General features: G+C 38.9%; 1 long non-coding RNA gene across 1 annotated transcript; it reads right to left on the bottom strand.

The window, feature by feature from the left end:
- Window positions 1-16,796: 16,796 nt before the first annotated feature.
- LOC127647025 (uncharacterized) lies at window positions 16,797-17,970 on the bottom strand. The gene is made up of 2 exons (XR_007970987.1): window positions 17,647-17,970; window positions 16,797-17,488 (listed from the first exon to the last, which is right to left on the bottom strand). It is a non-coding gene; the product is annotated as an uncharacterized LOC127647025 (long non-coding RNA).
- Between the last annotated feature and the right edge of the window lie 1,124 nt (window positions 17,971-19,094).

Below are 19,094 nucleotides of genomic sequence, written 5' to 3'. Positions count from 1 at the left end.
TCTGATAAAATGCACCCTCTGGTGGCCAACCCTGCAACTATCCTACATGAGATAGGATCTGAACATTGTCTTTTTACTGCTTTAGACATTTCTAACGGTTTTTGGACTTGTCCCCTAGCCAAGGAGGACCAAGGCAGATTTGCTTTCACCAGCAGGGGTCGCCAATGGACATGGAGTCGTTTGCCACAAGGTTTCTGCAACTCACCCACACTGTTTCATCAGGTACTAGCATCCGGTGAGAAAACAACTTGAATATGACGGATCTGTTGTCCTACAATATGTGGATGACATTTTAATTGCTAGTCCAACCAAGTTCAAACATTTGACTGCTGTACAGACTGTTTTGAATGCCCTCCAAAACGGGGGATTCAAAGTGAACTTGAAGAAAGCACAGCTAGCACTGCCTGAAGTGACTTATTTGGGGCAAATTGTGGGTGTGCACGGCAGACGCATCACTCCTGAACGAGTTAAAGCTATCATTGAACTTCCAAAACCAAACACGGTCACTGGTCTAAGGCAAGTAATGGGTCTTTTGAATGATTGCCGCCAGTATGAATCTGAATACACTGAACTTTCTAAACCACTCACAGAGGCGCTGAAAGGAGGAAAACCTGGATCGGAGCTGATCGACTGGACTGAGGAGATGGAGGAGGCGTTTGTGAGTATCAAAGAAACTCTTGCTTCCTCCCCAGCATTACGTCATGCCGATGCCAGCAGGCCGTTCCATCTATGGACATGGGTGGGAACTCGATCCTATTCAGCGGCCCTGGGTCAAAGGGTTCCAGGAAGAAACTCCTATGGGATGGTAGGATATTATTCTGCTCCTATTCCTGTTTCAATGGCAGGGCAGCATCCGTGCCTGTTGATATGCGACTGTGCAGAGTGGGCTGTAAAGATTACAGAGGACATTGTGACTCATCAGAAGGTGATACTGCACACTAGACACCAGATTCTGAAATTGTTAACAAACACTCGTTTAGGCTCTATCTCTAATCAAAGACGAGCTAAATGGGAGGCCACTCTCTTGAGTAAAAATGTGGATATAAATATTGACATTGAAACTGCTATCAACCCTGCCTCCTTACTTCCAGAAGAAGGAACTGCACACAACTGTGCCCGGCTGATCGAGACGGACAGCCAGAGCCCTCTTCAATCTGAACCACTTTCTGATGCCATGAAGTTGTTCGTGGATGGTTCCAGCTTTCATGAACAGGGAAAACGCTTCACTGGCTGGGTAAATGAACATGGTGAAACTGTTGACTGTGGTTCTCTTTCAGGAGGAGGGGCTCAAGTGGCCGAGCTGGTCGCATTGACACGAGCATTGCAGTATGGCCAGGGGAAACGAGTCAATGTTTACACTGACAGCCGTTATGCATATGGTGCTGTTCATGACTTCGGCCCTGTGTGGAGACGCAGAGGATTTCGAACCACTGCCAGTCTGCCGATCTCTCATCAATAGCAGGTAAAAGAACTTATGAATGCCTGTGATCTTCCTGCAACAGGAGCAGTTATCAAAGTCACTGGACATGCAACGGACAATTCTCCTGAGGCCACAGGAAACCGAGCTGCTGACACAGCTGCCAGAGAGGCTGCAACACAGACTGAGACTTGCGTGAGTGTTATGGCTCTTGCTCCTCAGGAGAGTGAGACCCCCAGAGACATTTTTAAACTCTAAGATGAGGATGACCCTGAAGAGATAGAACAATGGACAAAATTAGGAGCTCAGAAAAATGCAGAAGGACTGTGGAAATTTAATGAGCGTTTTGTTTGTCCTGTTTCTGCTAGAACTGAACTAATGTCTTTGTATCATGGTTTGGCACATGCAGGTCCTGAAAAACTACATGCAATGATTTCCAAAACCTGGTGGTGGCCCCGACTGAGGGCTTCTTGCAATGATTTTTGTAAGAGATGTCTAGTATGCCTTAAGGTTAATTCTTCTTCTAAGCTGAAAATTCCCTTAGGACATGCCCCTCGACCTCAAGGGCCGTGGACACACCTCCAAATTGATTTCATAGGTCCACTGCCCCTAGTGGAGGTTTTACATACATTCTAATGATTGTTGATCTGTTTTCCAGATGGGTTGAGGCATTTCCACTGAGAAACTGCACCGCAGATACAACCGCCAAGATTATGTTGAATGAAGTTTTCCCAAGATGGGGTTTGCCCTTACAAATTGATTCAGATCAGGGTACAAATTTTACTGGGAAGGTGATGAAAAATGTCATGAAATTGATGGGGGTGAGGCAACACTTTCACATTCCATTTAGGCCCCAATCTAGCGGATCTATTGAACGCACTAATCGTACACTTAAAACTTCATTGACAAAGAGATTGTTGGAGTGGGGGAAAGGGTGGCATGCAGCTGTCCCAGCGATTTTTTTAAGCATGAGAGCCAGCCCTAACAAAACTACACAGCTCAGCCCTTTTGAGGTAATGACAGGTCGCTACATGCGGCTGCCCTGGGATGCCCCTTGCAACATGAGGAACCATCCGGCCTTTGAAAGACGCTTTACAAAATTATCTGAAAGCTTTGGATGACAGTCTGCGAGACACACGGGTTAGTGTTAGCACACCGACAAGCAGATCGAGATAATGTTGAGCAAAAAGACATGCCTGCTTTGCCTGAAATAGGTGACAATGTGATGTTACAGCGGAGATAGTTTCCCCTTAGGTCCGAAATTTGATGGGCCTTATCAGGTGGTATTGACCACTAACACCTCTGTTCTACTGGACAGGGGGGGTTTTGGGTACAGTATGGAGACATTGGTCACAGGTAAAACCACTTGAAAAGTGTAACAACTTACTACCTCGGGATCATTAAATGTCTGTCGTGTATGTTAAAATTCTAGAATTCTAGAACAAATGTTTTATCATTACAGATGGCTGAATCCGACGACATACTGAAGCTGCTAATTCTTCAAGAAGAAGTGCGTAGTGAGAGACGACTGAAAGTGAAACAAGCTTTCATCCGATTGGTACTTCCGCTCTCGTTGGTATTTTTAATTCTGATCGCTTTATCATTTTTGATGTGGATTCAAATTTCAATTTGGACAGGGAGATTCCATGAGTTTTCAACTCATTGGGATTGCGAGGAGATCGATAACCGTCCATCATGGGTACAATACCCATGTCTAAATTCAACTGAGGGTCTAAATTTAATTCCGACCATGTACCAATAGGTAAACGATCATTGTTATCGTCTGGACGGAAATGAGACAGTGACCTATTGGCTTGGTCACTCCCCAAATTATCCCAATACTACCCTCATTATGCAAAAAGGTCGGTGGATGAGGAGTGGAGGCGTTGACCTGTTTGAAGGAGATTTCAGTTCAATGAGCTGGATCCCTGACCACATAGCTCATGAAAACATGAGTGCATGCTCTATACGAATGGATATGGTTAATCGATATTTGTTAAAATCTAGAAAAGGTGAGAGTAGAGCAGAACGAAGGAGGCGTCAGGTAGCAGATGTGAATGACTCCCACATGATTTTAGGTGGAAAAGCAGTGAAACTTCCGTTATACCCAAGTGCTCCTGATCCTCGCCACATCATGTCATACTATTTTCCCAAAGCTAAGAATGAACTTGGTTACAACAAAGTCGTTAAAGATATAGCCCAAAGTTATATATACAGCAATATTGTGATTAGAGAAGAACCGGGTCTGATGAGTATCAAACAGCAATAAATGATAAGGATTTGATGAGATGGGGAGTGTTAGTCCCAACTAAATGCCACATGATCCGATGGGACACTAATAGGGCTTACGGTGCAGTCTGTGATAGGTTAGGACGGATAGATAAAACTGACACGGACAAGTTCGATCTGAATGGCAGTAAAAATGGTTTGCCTGCTATTAATGCTTTGTCCCTCTCTTGGCCCAGGTACACTAGATTCGATGACCCTTGGAAGGAGACTGCACATGTTGAGCGTTGTTTAGGTAAAGAAATTCAACAGTGGTTTGTTAAGATGTTTCCTCCTGGAGATGTTGATAAATGTAGAGAAATTTCTGAGAAGCTCGCCGGTGTGAAGATGATGGAGATACCCTGGGAGGTGTGTAATGCTTCTTTTGTTAAGTCAGGTTACACTTGGGCTAGTTTTTCTAATGTGTTACACCAGTATGAGTTTGCTAGGAACCTTGCTAACAAAACTGTTTTCAACATGGATCACTTGCATGATTACCTTGAAGATAAATGTTATAGTCCTACATCGATGGCTTATAATGTGACAGCCTGGATGCATTTGCAAGTGTTTAAACTGAATATTGAAACGATGTACACTCGAGCAAAGACTAGTCTGGTACCTTTAAAGTATGAGGAGCTGTTGTGGGACAATTATAAATCATTTCAGGTGAGGATGTGGCCTCAGTTGTCCGATGTAGCTATTGGAGATGAGTGGTTTGACAGGGCAAAACAATTTAGACAATTTCTGAGTCCAATTCCTTCAGTACAGGAAATCAGAGATCTAGAGTCTAAGACTCCATCAAAGGACTGTGCTAAACACAGGTTGACACACCCCATGGGTCCTGCATGGCGTCCAGTTGATAAGAGTAAGAAAGCTAACGAAGCAGAGCTGTCTCTTTGTGTTGCAGAGTTGAAGCAGGAGACTGAATACTTTCCTCGGTTGAAGGGGCAAACAGCTCGGCAGAAATTTATCACTGCATTTCTGGAACAGATAAAAACTAATGATCCATTTGCAGGTTATGAGTATTTGAATTCTGTATGGCTTAAATCTAAGGGCACTCCATGGTATACTGATTCGAACCTCCGTCTGCTATAGCAGTAGCATTGGTTTTGGCTTTTTCGGTAGGAGCAATATTTACTGACATGACGGAAACAGTGGAGGAATATGTGGAGGAGGCTTGGGAGGAGTTTGTGGCTGCGTCAGAGGATTTGGTCATGGGAGCTGTTAAATATGAGTTATATGCTTTTGGAGCTCTTTTGGGAGTGGGTGTCCTCTGTCTGTGTGTGTGGATGTGTGTTCGTTTCTGTTTTTCTTATGTATGCAGGTCTGCTTGCAGTAACTTGAACCCTTCCGAGGAGGAGAACCGACTGAGGAAACTGACGACACGCTTGGAAGAGAAACTTAAGAAGGATAACATCCATGCCCTGTTGTGAGTGGAAGGTGGGAGAGCCTTCGCGTGGGGACTGGGAATTTTTAGTATCCAACATGTCCACGAATGAGGCTGAAGAGACAAGTGTGACCCGTCAGGGAAGCATGCGTTACCACTCCACCTTCCGTAGTGACCTCACTTGGTAGACCAGACGTGGCGTACTGGACCCCACATTGGTCTAAAACGGGGACTGAAGGGTGAGGGTCAAAATCCCTTGGCTCTTCAGATATATCAATACATATATATATATATATATATATATATATATATATATATCTATATATATATATACAGTATATATATATATATATATATATATATATATATATATATATATATATATATATATATATATATATATATATATATCCTTTTATATCAATATCTATTTGTATTCTGTTGCTTAACTTCTTTAACCCTCTAGGGTCGAGCAAACGCCACGGCGCGTTTTGCTGTTTTTTTCACATAGCAGTAACATAGACTTAAAATACTCCATCATTTATGGTCATATAAATACAATCAATACATGATTATAAACTATAGAGGGTCTTCTTTTTTTGTGTACACTCATATTAACATCAAAACCTTGTGTTGTTTTTTTAAATAAATAAAATAAAAAGGGTAAGCTTTCAGCAGTCTCTGTGTTCATGATCATATTTCAGAAACACGTCACTAAAATTAACTTAAACTCCGCAAATTCTTCTCACACAAACATGAAACATATGTCTAAAGAAAGCTTAAAATGTCTACTTTTAAATAAAACAATTCAAATTTAAAACAAATATTCTCCTGCAATGCAATCTGTTTGAAACAAAGCGATGTACAGTTTTTACCGGTCCATCTCATTATCTGTAATGTGATCCCACCCACCAGCAGAGCACGCCATTCATACGCTAATGTGCTGAGACGATCAAGGGAAAAGTACACGCCCCGGACTGCGAGGTTGTAAACAAACACAACTAAACTTTTCTGCGTGCTTGTAACTATACACAGGCGATCAAACTCTTGGCTATTAAGGAAGAGTTAACATTTTTCTCAGACGAAGAGGTGGACATTTGTATTTTGAAGAGAGATTTGTTCCAGCAGAGGATACAATTTCAAACGAGTAAGTCGTTTAGTTTTCATTAGCTGACATGCTATTTTATATAAACATGTACATATTTTACTAGTGGGACTGTTTCCAGACAGGATTCAAAGTTTGACATTTGACATGTCCTAATAGGCAAGTTTTAGTTACATGTAAATGTTGTTATTTACATTGTATGCTGTATGATATAAATATGATATGTAATATGATATAAAAATAATATGAACGTTAGATTATATTTTAATGTGTTTATGCTGACTTGTTATCATCAACAAAGCTTGTGCTTGCAAATATCTGTTCAGGTTAAAATGCACTTTAAATATGCCCATATTAGAAAATCAGCATATTATCATATGTATTTTGGATCAAATAAATGCAGTCTTGGTGAGCAGAAGAGACTTCTTTTAATGGTAGTGTAGGTCTAAAATTAAGTAAAGTCTTTATGTAAAGAAAATATATAGTCAGATTACTTCTTTTAACTTAAAACCTGATTTTGATCATTAAGTCTCCTCACATTAATTCTCTTTGTCACAATCCTCATTGATGGGCCCAGAGGAGTGTCCTCAGGTGTGAATCTCATCAATATTCGTGATCGTTCACGCCTCCTCGCATATTACCATTCAGCTCTAAAATTGTCACACAAAAGTTAAATGACTATATTGTTTTGTATGAATGAGTGATCAGGATGATTTTCACATCATTTTGTAGCAAAACTCTAGGCTACAAGATCCAGTTCTCAAAAGTCAAATGTTTAGTATGTGTTATATGGCCTTATTTCAGTGACTTAAAATTTTCGTTTTTTCAAAAACCATGCATAAACATTATTTTCTCAAAAATACAAACCTGTACATACATGTTGCTCACATATTATTGTAGCCCAGTTTGTGCTGAATACATTGTTATCAGACTTTAGCCATTAATATGTTTTTAAGCAACTGAAAAAAGCACAAATGTCAAGGCATGTCAAAACTTCTCCAGGGCCCAAAACACTCTCAGACCCCAGAGGGTTAATAAAGTGATGAATTAACTATATGCATGATCACATAATCAATTCTATTTTCTTATGCATAATTGAAATATACTTTGAATCATATGTGTGTTGAATGTTAATTAGTCTCTTTTAGGAACATTCCAGAGTCTCTCTGTCCTGCACGTCGGCTGAAGGTCTTTTGGGGGATAAGCTTATTTGTGACGCTCTCCAGCCTCTCAGGGAGGGGGTCAGGGGAATGCGTTAAACATGTGTTCCAGATGTATTCTGTGTTTGATTGTTACCTTTCCATGACTAATTATATGGTTTAAAGTCCTATGTAATAATACCTGAATAGTAGAAGTGTGATTTTCTCTTATTATTTCTTTAGGGAAGAAATGTATGTTATTTCAACCCTCTCCTCTGCCCGAGGAGTGAATATTTTATCTCTCTGTTTTGGTTCAAATGGCCTGATAATGTGTGCTCTGGCTCTCTTGTGCCCAGAGAAGAACTGTCGTTCAGTCAGTGTTTTGTGTGTGCGTTTGACCTTCTACCTAGGTTTTGAACCAGGGATGCACACCAGGCCGACTCGAAGACGCCCGCGACCATCTGCGAGGTCACTTCAGGCGTAAATCTCGGGCGCGGACGACAAGTGCGCTGATTAATGTTGATAGGCCATTTAACTATCTATATGTTGTGACTTTATGTTCTTTTAGCCAATCAGGAGTAAAATAATTGAATGTACGTCCTTGCAAATGGTATAATTGATGTAAGATTTTGTGTAAGGTACGTTTTCGAGTTGGTTTTCGATCTCCTCGTGAGACTTTGCCGCTGGCTCTACCAATTTCACTGCAAACTATTCTTCAGTAAATTTTGATTCTTTAATTGAATTTCTCGACTCCTGGTTTTCTTTCTCCATATCTGGTCCGGGACATAACTGTTATACCCCTAACATTTCCAAATGTTAATCCAAAACAAAACAAACGACTTGACTAGACTAGAGATGGAAACGACCAACCATACTCAACAAGGGACTATAGCAAACAAGAGGGCTTAAAGACACTAACAAGGTAAACACATGACAAAGACAACCAATGACAAGACTAAACTAATAACAAGACTGCTAAAATGTGAATCAATGAGGGGAGTCGTGTGACGCCATGCGAGGAGCGGACGTGTGAACTGCGAGCTCTGTGCACTTTGCTAGTTTTTAATTATTTTTAAAACCAGTGAGAACCTGCTACATATCTGTTCTTTGAAGTCAACATGGCAAAGAATTCAAAATCTTCAGGCTCTGGAGATATTAAAAGACGTGCTCAAGCTGACACCTCAAATAGGCTCACAGTTCAGGGACTCGGTTTGGATGGTGTAGTGGGGGAAATTCAATGGCAACTGGTGAGCATGTCTGTGATGCTGACTAAAGTTGTTCTGAATTAGAGGATATTGCTGTAATACATCGATCAATTATTGCAATGGAAATTAAATTCTCTGAGTTGGTTACGAGAATTGGGAACATCGAGAGACAGATCGATTATCTGAAGTCATCGGAGAGGGAATAAGCTGCTAATCCGCTAGCAAACAAAGTAGATTTGGAAAGCATTTTGGAATAACTGGAGGATTTGTAGAATTGTAATCGGTGAAACAATGTCCGAATTGTTGGAATTCCTTAGCATGAAGAAGGCAGAGATATGTTGAAATTCCTTGATGAGCTCTTCCCGATTCTGCTCGACATAACAGGCCATAAGCTGGAAATCGAGTGAGCTCACAGAGTCCTGGCTTGCAGATCGGCTGAGGGAGAGAGGCCCCGATCAATTCTGGCCAAATTTCTGAGATCATCCAATAAATATCTCGTGTTGCAAGAGGCGAGGAGTAAAGGAAAGCTTTCTTGGAAGAATCACAGCATTCTCTTTATCCCAGACTTTGCGAATTTGACAAGAGAGAAACATGATCGATTCAAGGAATGCAAGAAACTCTTACATCAATGGAAGATCGCTTTTGCTCTGATGTTTCTGGCCAAACTGAGAATAGATACTAAGGATGGCTGTAGAGAATTTGCATGCCCACTGCAAGCACTGTCCTTCATAAAGTCAATGGAGTAAGCTAGCGATGTTTCTCATGTGTCCCCGAGTGAGCTCGTCTCACTGAGCATATAATCTACTGTCTGAGGAAGCTGGCCATTTTGTTTCTTTTTGTGTTGGTTCTGCCTGGATTTTTTTTTAATAGCACTCCTTCAAGAAACTCTTGCATCGACTGGAAGAACACTTTATAACTGATAAGGTTACCTTGTCTTGTTTTACCGTTGCCCTTTTGGTTTCCATTTTTGTCCCTTTTGTTTTCCATAGGTTCACCACACCCTATGGATGCAGTGTTTAGCTCCACTGTCTCACTAGTCTATTGTTTAAAGAACTACACTGATGTCATCATCACTGCCATTTTGTGTCATTGTTCACACCTGTTTATCATTTGTAATCATCCTGTCCTTGTGTATTTATATCCTGGTTTTTGGTTCAGTCCTTGTCTTTCGTTGAATGTTGTTAGCCCGGTGTGTGTTCCTTGCCTGTATTTTCTGTGTTATGTTTATTTCCCCATTGAGGGTTTTCCTTTGTGTTTTTGTGTTTCAATAAAGTAAAGCTTGCACTTCGATCCGCTCTCCTCGTCTGCCTTCACTGTCTGCATTCGTAACAATAACTGATGTTTCTGGTCAAATTGAGAATAAATACTAAGGAAAAAACTTTACATGCCCACAACAAGCAATGTTTTTCATAAAATCAATGTTCAGAGGAAGTAATGGTGTGTTTCTTGTGTGTCCCCCAAGTAGCTTGTCTCACTGAACATACACTTGATTGTCCGAGGAAACTGGGCATCTGTTTTGTTTCTTTTTGTGCTGGTTCCGCCTAGCAGCTGGAGTTTGTTTTGTGGAGAAACACTCCTTTGGGACAGTTGTGGATCAGTCTACCCGTTCTATGTACTTGTGCCTGCTGTTGGCTGGAGATTGTTTTGTGTAGTATTTTTTGTAGGACATTGGAAGGATTTGGTCATCTGCTGAACTCATGAACAGCCATCTCACTGAGCATTAGTTTGACTGCCTGAGGAAATTTAACAGAATTAGTTTTTTGTGCAGGTTCCGCTAGCTGCTTGTTTTGTGGAGGAACACCCCTTCGAGATAGTTTTGTGAATTAATCTACATGTTCTTTGTGTTTTTGTACACTGGATTTGAGCAATCTGATAGCAAAGATGTCATCTTATGGTACAGAACTGTCTCCTCTTTTGTTAGAAGTTTTTGGAAAGCTTCCGCCATCCATGAAAATTAATGTCCAATTTCCCTGATCCAGCTAGACGATAAAATTTGGTCAAAAATATTGGCTAACTGATTAAGTAAAGTTATGACATCTGTTATACATATAGATCAGGTGGGGTTTATTCGGGGCCGCAGCTCTTCTGATAACATCAGGCATCTAATCAATATAATGTGGTCAGTGGAGAATGAGCAAACTCCGGTCCCTGCCATCTCACTTGATGCTGAAAAGGCATTTGATATGGTAGAATGGGATTATCTTTTTAAGATTTTGGAAATATACAGGTTCGGGAAGACTTTTTTTTAGAAAGTCTTTATAGAGTTACTTTATAGATACCCGGTAGTGGTGGTACAAAGTGGATTAATTTCAGATTATTTTATTCTGGACAGGGCACCCGGCAGGCTTGCCATCTTTCCCCATTATTGTTCTGTCATGCCCTGGAACCATTAGAAGCCGCGATAAGGGAAAATTATTTTCCAGGGATGATGGTGGGAGATATAGCACATAAGCTTTTGCTTTATGCAGATGATATTTTATTATTCGTCTTTGACACCACCAGATCTAAGCCTTGCCTCCACAGAATTATTAATTCATTAATACAGATACAGAGTCAATTGGTCTAAATCCGAAGCTTTGGCTTCAAAAGGGGCATTAAATATTTGGGCATTTATTCCCAAGTAAATTTGTGTGATATGGTTAGAGTGCATTTTGACCCCTTAATAAGAATTTCGAGTGATGTGGGCAGGTGGGCTTCATTAAATGTATCTATGATTGATAAGTTTAATGTTATTAAAATTAATTATATTCCAAAATTCAACTACCTGCTACAATCTCTCCTTGTAGATGTCCCCCTGTCTAATTTTAAGCAATTTGATGGCATAGCAAAGTCCTTCATTTGGAATAGTAAGCATGCCAGATTACATTTCAATAAATCACCTGTTGACAAAGGTGGGCAAGGCCTACCCAAGATTTTGTTTTATTATTATGCATTCAGTCATTGGTCACTTCCACCTGAGAGAGCCCCTCCCTGGTTTGGTATTGAACAGGAAGTTCTTGCAAATATTTTGCCATTGCAAAGCCTTTCTATTAAACTAACCAGAGAAGTGAAATCACACCCGTCATCTCGCATTTGCATTTGGTATGGACAAAAGCGTCCAGAGTGTTTAATTCTTACATTTATTGAAATTTTGCCTCAAGCATATGGCTAATCCCAAAATTACATATTAATAAATCCCTTTTCTGCTTGTGAGAGTGGATTGTGAGGGACGTTATTACACTCAGTGACCTATATGAGAGTGGAGTTTTGAGATCGTTAGAAAATATGGTCCAACATTTCAGGATTCCCAGATCTCAGTTCTTTAGGTATTTACAGCCACACCACCTGCTCTGTACTATTTTGGGGAGTAGCATACACCCCTTAAAGGGGCAAATAATCTAGAAGTGGTGATTACTGCTTTTGGAAAAGTTAATGAGGCATCAGTGTATTACTCCCTGTCAAATTTTGGGGATGTGCTAAGATACAAGAATTTTGGTTGAGGGTTCAGAGATTTTGTGTGATGGATTGAACACACAATTTTCATTTTGCCCCAGATTCTGCATCTTAAGTGATTACATTTGTGAATAGCCACTTAAAAAGTTGGGTCCTAGCCAGATTTATGGTTGGCAGAAGAATTATTCTTAGGGGTTGGAAGACGGCTGGGGCACCCTCGTTTCGGGAGTGGTGCAGAGAGATGGGCGGGGTGGCAGCATTTGAGGAGACGATTTTTAGAATGCTGGGTAAATGGGATTTGTTTAATAGGAAGTGGGGTGGCTATTTGGCTTTTTTTGGAAGGTTTTTGGGGAGGGGCAGAGGAGAGGGATTTTTCATTTTTTAGCTTGATTTGAATGTGTATTTTAGTTTTTTGAAAGTATATTTATAATATAAAGAAAATTATTTTATAATTGTAAGTGACCACTGAAGTGTCTGTTTGGGTTGGGCGGGGAGTGGGTGGAATGTTCGGGGGGAGGGGTTCATAATTTATGTTATGTTTATTTGTCTTGTGATGGAGAAATAAAACATTTTAACAACAACAAACAAAATAAATTATCCAATCAAAAGACTAGTCTGATAGGAGTAAACAAGGCAATCCACCAATGAGAACAAGACACATAAATATGAGGGAAACAGGATATCTCATGACTAGACAAGGATATCACAGATCTTCTAACTAAGAGTCTTAAATTCACTTAGTGACCTCTATTTTCCTCTAGGGCAAATGTTCAAGTGTAAAACTGGCACTGTTACAGGCCTTTTTATTTTTATTTTCTGTATTGTTACTATTTTATGTGTGGGTGTTGATGCTTTGATGACATTGTATGTAAAATAATTATGCTAATAAAGTACTTTAAAATATAATTGATGTTGATACATTCAACCTAAAGTAAGAAAATAATACAAAAGTTTAATAATGTATGTAATGTTATCAGTTTCTCTTATGTGTTGATGAACTGATTGCATTACTGTATATTATAATGGCATTTGTTTTCATCTATTTTTTATACACCTAGCTATTTTCATACATTAGTATTTTTACATGTTGTGTTTAGTTTTTATAGGCATTTTGTAAGGCATGTTTATAATGATATGTAATTTATATATCTATTGACTTTGGTTTAGTAAAACAAAGAGAAATGTACTTAATTATTTGAAAATGGTGAAACATCAGAACTTCAATTATAATATGTTGTGATTAAGTGTTTATTTAAAAATAAAAAAAAAAGAAATAAGGGTTTTTCAATGCTCTAATGGGTGTCTGTCTCCTTTAAAGCTGTGCGACAGAAGAGTGAAGGCTGCAGGCTGTTCACATCTCTCTCTCTGCATCACTACAGCCTTCATTTCACAGTAAAATTAGTAAATTTACATCACAGGCCGGCCTACTATCTTGCACACACAGATAACCATTCAAAGTAGTTCAGTGAGTCAGTCATGGCCTTGTGAACCAGGTTAAGACAAGAGTGTTTCTACTCTGGTACAATATTCAGTAGACTTTTTCAACATTAACCCATAGGTGGTTCTACCATGAGACTCATTCACTCCACCCACTCCTGGAGAGAATCTAGGTCTGACACAACCTGAATATACTATATGGAGCTTAGTGTTCCAACAAGACCATCACCTGCTTCTCACTTCCCCTGGTCATTCAGGCATTACACAGAACAAACAGGTACTGTTTACACATCTGCCCCCACTTCTGCTGCCTATGTGCTACACCCTATACCTGTGTGTGATGAATGTTTATTAGTGTTTGTGTGTGTGTGTGTGTGTGTGTGTCATTCCATGTGTGCGAATGACGGGGTCAGTTAGTATGCAAGTGTGTGTGTGTGTGCGTGTGCATGTGTGTGTGTGTGTGTGTCAAACACACTGTTCATCCATCTGTTCCATGGTAACACTCTCTGTCCCCTTTTCTTTCTGTGTCTCTGTGAGATGGCATTAGCATCCTCATGTTGTCAGGTAGGCTCTGAAAAACAAGACCTTTCTGAATGACGCATATCTCCAGGGCTGTTAACCAGTCACCTGTCCTTAGCTCTATATTCGTCTCTGTGGCCAAGGGTGGTGAAGTCTACACACACCTTGAAAATAATATCTACCATACAGATACACAGCACAACAGTTACACCAATTTCACTGCCAAATTTCTAATTTGCATTTATTTTAAAGATTCCATCTCTTATGTAAATGCAAAGGACAAAGAGTTTGCAGTGTAGATTTGTTTATTGGATAAATGGAATAGAGAAAAACCTAGTCTATACAAGAAAATCACACCCAAAAAAAACTAGCTATTTTTATAGGGTTTATCAATATAATTTTTATAGGGTTTATGCATGTCTTTTATGCATTAGTAGATGCTTTCTTTTAAAGTTGTAATAGTATTTTTATTCAGTGTTTTACTCAGTGTCTTTGGGATTTTCTCATTGACAGTGACAAAACTGCTGCCTTTTTCTGGTTGTAGTGCAAAGCTGAGGGCTAAAACCACCTGCCACAAGTTCACTGCCACCATGGAAACTAATCCTACACTGTATGTGGTCCTGACAGCTCAAACTCAGACATCTGCATCACCAATAAATATGGTGTGACTCCTCTGGAACTATGTGTGTGTTGTTTGCATTTTGTGTTTTTTTTTTTTTTTTTTTTTTTTTTTTACTGCGTGTGCGTTTCTGTCATGTGTGTATATAAGGTGTAAATTTTGCATTTAAGGCTCTCAGTTTTTTTAAATCAATAGTTTATTTAATTTGTCTGCTAACAATGTCTAACAGGGTATGTACATGCATCATATGAGATTTATGTTTAAAAAAAGTTAAAAAAAAAAAAAAAAAAGTCATGAAAATTCCCAGCACAGTGTCATTACCACCACATCTCAAATTATGTATTGTGCTTAATAGAATTCTAAAGTGCAAATGACGGTGATGGAAATCATATTTTTAATGTCTTGCAATAAAATGCTAGCTAAAAATCATCTTGCTAAGGCTAATTTAATTGCTAGCATTTTATAGACACAATTAAATAATATTTTTACACTTTTTGCATAATATGGCAAATTGGAAATGACACGCAATAAAAATACTCTGCTCACAAGAGATATTTACATTGAAGCGGGGGCGGACTGGCCATCAGGAGAACCGGGACTTTTCCCGAAGGGCCAGCCGCGAAACGGGGCAGAATGGGCCGATTATGCACAACAGGTCACAAAACAGCACCGCGAAATGCCGAAGAGGGCAGCAATATTCAGAACCGATTTCTCTTCCAAGTCCGCCCCTGCCTTGAATTTCATTGTTTTCTTCAAATATCACATATCATATTTCATCTCAAACATGCTCTTTATTGACACTATTGTCTCCTTTATAAACAAATACACTAACTTTTGAAAACACTTTATTAGGGGCAAATTGTGGTGTGGTGGAAATGACGCCACAGTTGTGGGACAGCTGTAATGATGTGAGGTCATTTTCACACAATAATTATTGAAATGGTTTGTGTTGATTAAACTCTAAATCATAGTTTAAATCTTAATATTTTTATATTTTTATGATGCACTTTCAAAGTGAGACAAGTTTCAAACTATAAAATCTATAAAGGCATTTTAAAAGAACCAAAAACTAAATGAAGGCATGGCAAATTTTTTATGTGATTTTCATAAAACAAAATAATAAAAAAAAGTTAAAATCAGTAAAAAAAGTCCCTGAGACATTAAATTGCCTGAATAAATAATAATAATAATTATTATTATTATAAAAAATAACCCATTAATAAATTTTTTGCTTGACTCAAGTGTTTAAATGCTGTATAAGTGGCCACTGTAAATATAAAATGAATTTCAAGTCAAAAATATTATTTAAAATTATGAAAATTTTTACTTTGACACTTTTTAGTTTGTGTGTGCATTAATGTGTTGTGTAGGTGTGTATTGTTTGTCGCTTTGAGTTGATACATATTCCAAACAAAAGAGTCCTCTTAATTGCTTAAGGCATATTGATAGTTGACTTCAATATTGCTAAGAGACTAATTGGTGATGTTGAAGATACATCTATGACCAATCACAGGCTGTGAGACAGCCTCAAGGCACTTGCATATTTCATTAGTGAAATTTTAAAGATCTTTGGCTGAAACACATGGCCTCTGGAGCCTCTTTAGTAGCAATAACCTTCACCATCATCAGAGCAGAACATACAATTCTGATCTAATAACAGCCCTCTGATTTAACATCTGCTGCAAACGATTACGTTTCCCTTTCAGTTTAACTGCTTTTGTAGTATTTGTGATAGTCTCGGTATAGTCTGTCAGCTTTGTAATGGGCCTACAAGCAACACTTGTGAAAAAAAAAAGAAAAAGGTATTCATTGCGGTCAGTCACCCAGGTTTAAAGCATTTATGGTGTCTTACACCATAACAGTTAATAGGCTACATCTGGATGATGAGAGACTTTAGATTTATTACATAAACCTGACACCTGCAAATACATCAGGAGTTGTGCTACAAAGGTGTGCTGCTGACCTGAGAAAAGCTACAGACTTTGAATAACTTTATGTGTTTGTATTATCCAGAAGAGGATTTATTTGAATGCATTTCACTTGAGAGAGATATGGAGTTTAGGGTGACTCATTGTGGATTGATGTGAAACAGCCAGGAGCAGATGGTCATGCTGATGGAGAGGGAAGGTAGAGTCAGGCTCATCTAGTTAATGTTTTACCTGTTACCTATTAGAGATTACCCATTACCCCCTCTGCACCAAACACTCCATTGACTCCTAAATTCCCATAGCAAACATATGCCAGTTGCTGTGAATGTGATAACTCAAACAATGAGAAGTTATTAAGAATTTTATTTTGCTTTGATATTACATTAATTTAAATCATTATTGTAAATTATTGCAACAGACAACAAGAAGTGCTGAAGTAATTTAAAACCAGCTCAGAATAGAGGAAGTGGATCACTTTTATCTCATAAACATTGTGTGGGACAACAGGTGACGTTGTAAATCATCGTGATTATTTCAGAAGGCTGAGCAGTTGCTAACATTTGCATTGGTCTGCAAATTTATGAGCTCCATGTGGTTTCGGCTCTTATTTCTCATTCAAAACCCCAAGTTCTCACAGTGTTTTATCACAATGATCAACACACATTTTTAATGATTTCTTTCAAAAACAATATACACTACATGCTTTCTCTTCCAAGTGTTATAAAGTATGGGTTGACGCTTTTATTTTCTATTCATAAAACAATTCCAGCTGTGCTCAGGATGCTTCAAATTCCAAAGATGCTCCAGAACTTCGGCGCCTGAAGAAGTTCTGCTCTTGCTTAACGCGAGCCGAACGAACAAAACTGAATCCACATGTATTGTGCGTGTGGCTCAACGTTGAGCAAGTGCAGTTTTATCCATCCAAGTTCAGCCGTGTGCACGGTGGTAATCTCCAAAAAATGCTGTAGTAAAACTTAAATCCGATAGACTTTCATTCCCCTCATGTTTCAGTTCCCTGTCCCTTCACACCCAAGCCTGCGAGTAAGAAAGTTTTAAAATAAATTTTTATTATTTACATTCTTTATTCTGCACAATGTCAATAGCACTCGTTTAACAAAAGTAAAATTACACTCCCCCCTTAATGCATTGCTGTAGAGTCTAAGAAAACCCCTTAAGGCTCTTTGGTTAGTTACCTGTCTGGCTCACCGTTGCAGTCCCAAAGCCACGATGGAGGGTCCCCAAACGTGCGCCTTTCCGTACCTGGAGGTCCTGTGAATCAGTCCGGCGGGAGTCGGGCTTTTATAGTCGACAAAAAGCATGCCCCCTCTCATTTTCTTGCTGCTGTAAAGGTGCTGGTCTCTCTCCACGCACCTGTCGTCTAATATTGACCGGGGCGTGGTATGATGGTTTGTCATGATGTTGTTTGGGCCTCCAAAGCTTTAGATGGACATTTATATTTACTTCTGAGATCTTATAAATACTTATTTTAAAAGAATCATCCACGACCGTAAGTGGTAATCGTTTTGGAATCTACCAGGCATTATAAACGAGATTACAAGGAAGGGGGTTTTGCTGTTTCTCTCAGGGCGGGTTTAATTTGCACAAAATTTACATGTCACTTGCAAATGTCTGTTCTTTCCTGATTCAGATCAACGCCGAAAAGAAAAGATGGTCGGCGAATTTATCTCAACTTTGTGTTGCTATCTGTAGATAAAAAGCTTTATGTAATCAGTGATCTGTTAGGTTAATACACCAATAGCCTATAGTTACAGTCTATTACATATATAAGCTACATCACTAAATCACAAAAATAAAAATGTTCCTCATGTTAAATATTGTAATGTTGTCTCAGTGATATATGCATGCATGTGATATGTAAATTTTAAAACTCAATGTGTTTTCACTCTTGGATCAATTTCTGATCGGTGTTGTTGCAGGACTATGGTGCCACCATGTGGAGAATGATGGAAATGACTTGGATTTGTGTGTCAGTGACGAAACAAATTTACTTAAAGCAATATTTCACCCAAAAAGTAAAATGATCTCATCATTTACTCATCCTCATGCCATCCCAGATGTGAATGACTTTGTTTCTTCAGCTGAACACAAACAAATATTTTGAAAAATTGAAGCTCTGTTGTTCAATACAATCCAAATGAATGGTGGCCAGAACGAACAGCATATAAAGGCAGCATTAAAGTAATCCACATGACTCCAGTGGTTAAATCCATACCTTCAGAGGCAATATGATAAATGTGAAATATATCAATATTAAGTATTTTTCTTTTCTATATATCTCCACTTTCACATTCTTCTACTTTTGTTTTGGGTGATTCACACTCTCATATCGGACCTACTGGGCAGGGAGGAGAAATTATAGCAAGAAAAGACTTAAATGTTGATCTTTTTTTTCACCCACACCTATCATATCGCTTCTGAATATATGGATTTTTATGCTGCCTTTATGTCCTTTTTGGAGCTTTAAAAATTCGGTACCCATTCACTTGCATTGTGAGGACCTACAGAGCTGAAATATTCTTCTAAAAATCTTTTTTTTTTTTTTTTTGTTCAGCAGAAGAAAGAAAGTCATACACATCTGGGATGGCATGAGAGTGAGTAAATTATTAAACAATATTTTAAT

The sequence above is a fragment of the Xyrauchen texanus genome, chromosome 7 (assembly GCF_025860055.1).
Source record: "Xyrauchen texanus isolate HMW12.3.18 chromosome 7, RBS_HiC_50CHRs, whole genome shotgun sequence".
NCBI lineage: Eukaryota > Metazoa > Chordata > Actinopteri > Cypriniformes > Catostomidae > Xyrauchen > Xyrauchen texanus.
The sequence above is the reverse complement of the archived record's forward strand: the minus strand, read 5'-3'. Positions and strand labels throughout refer to the sequence as shown.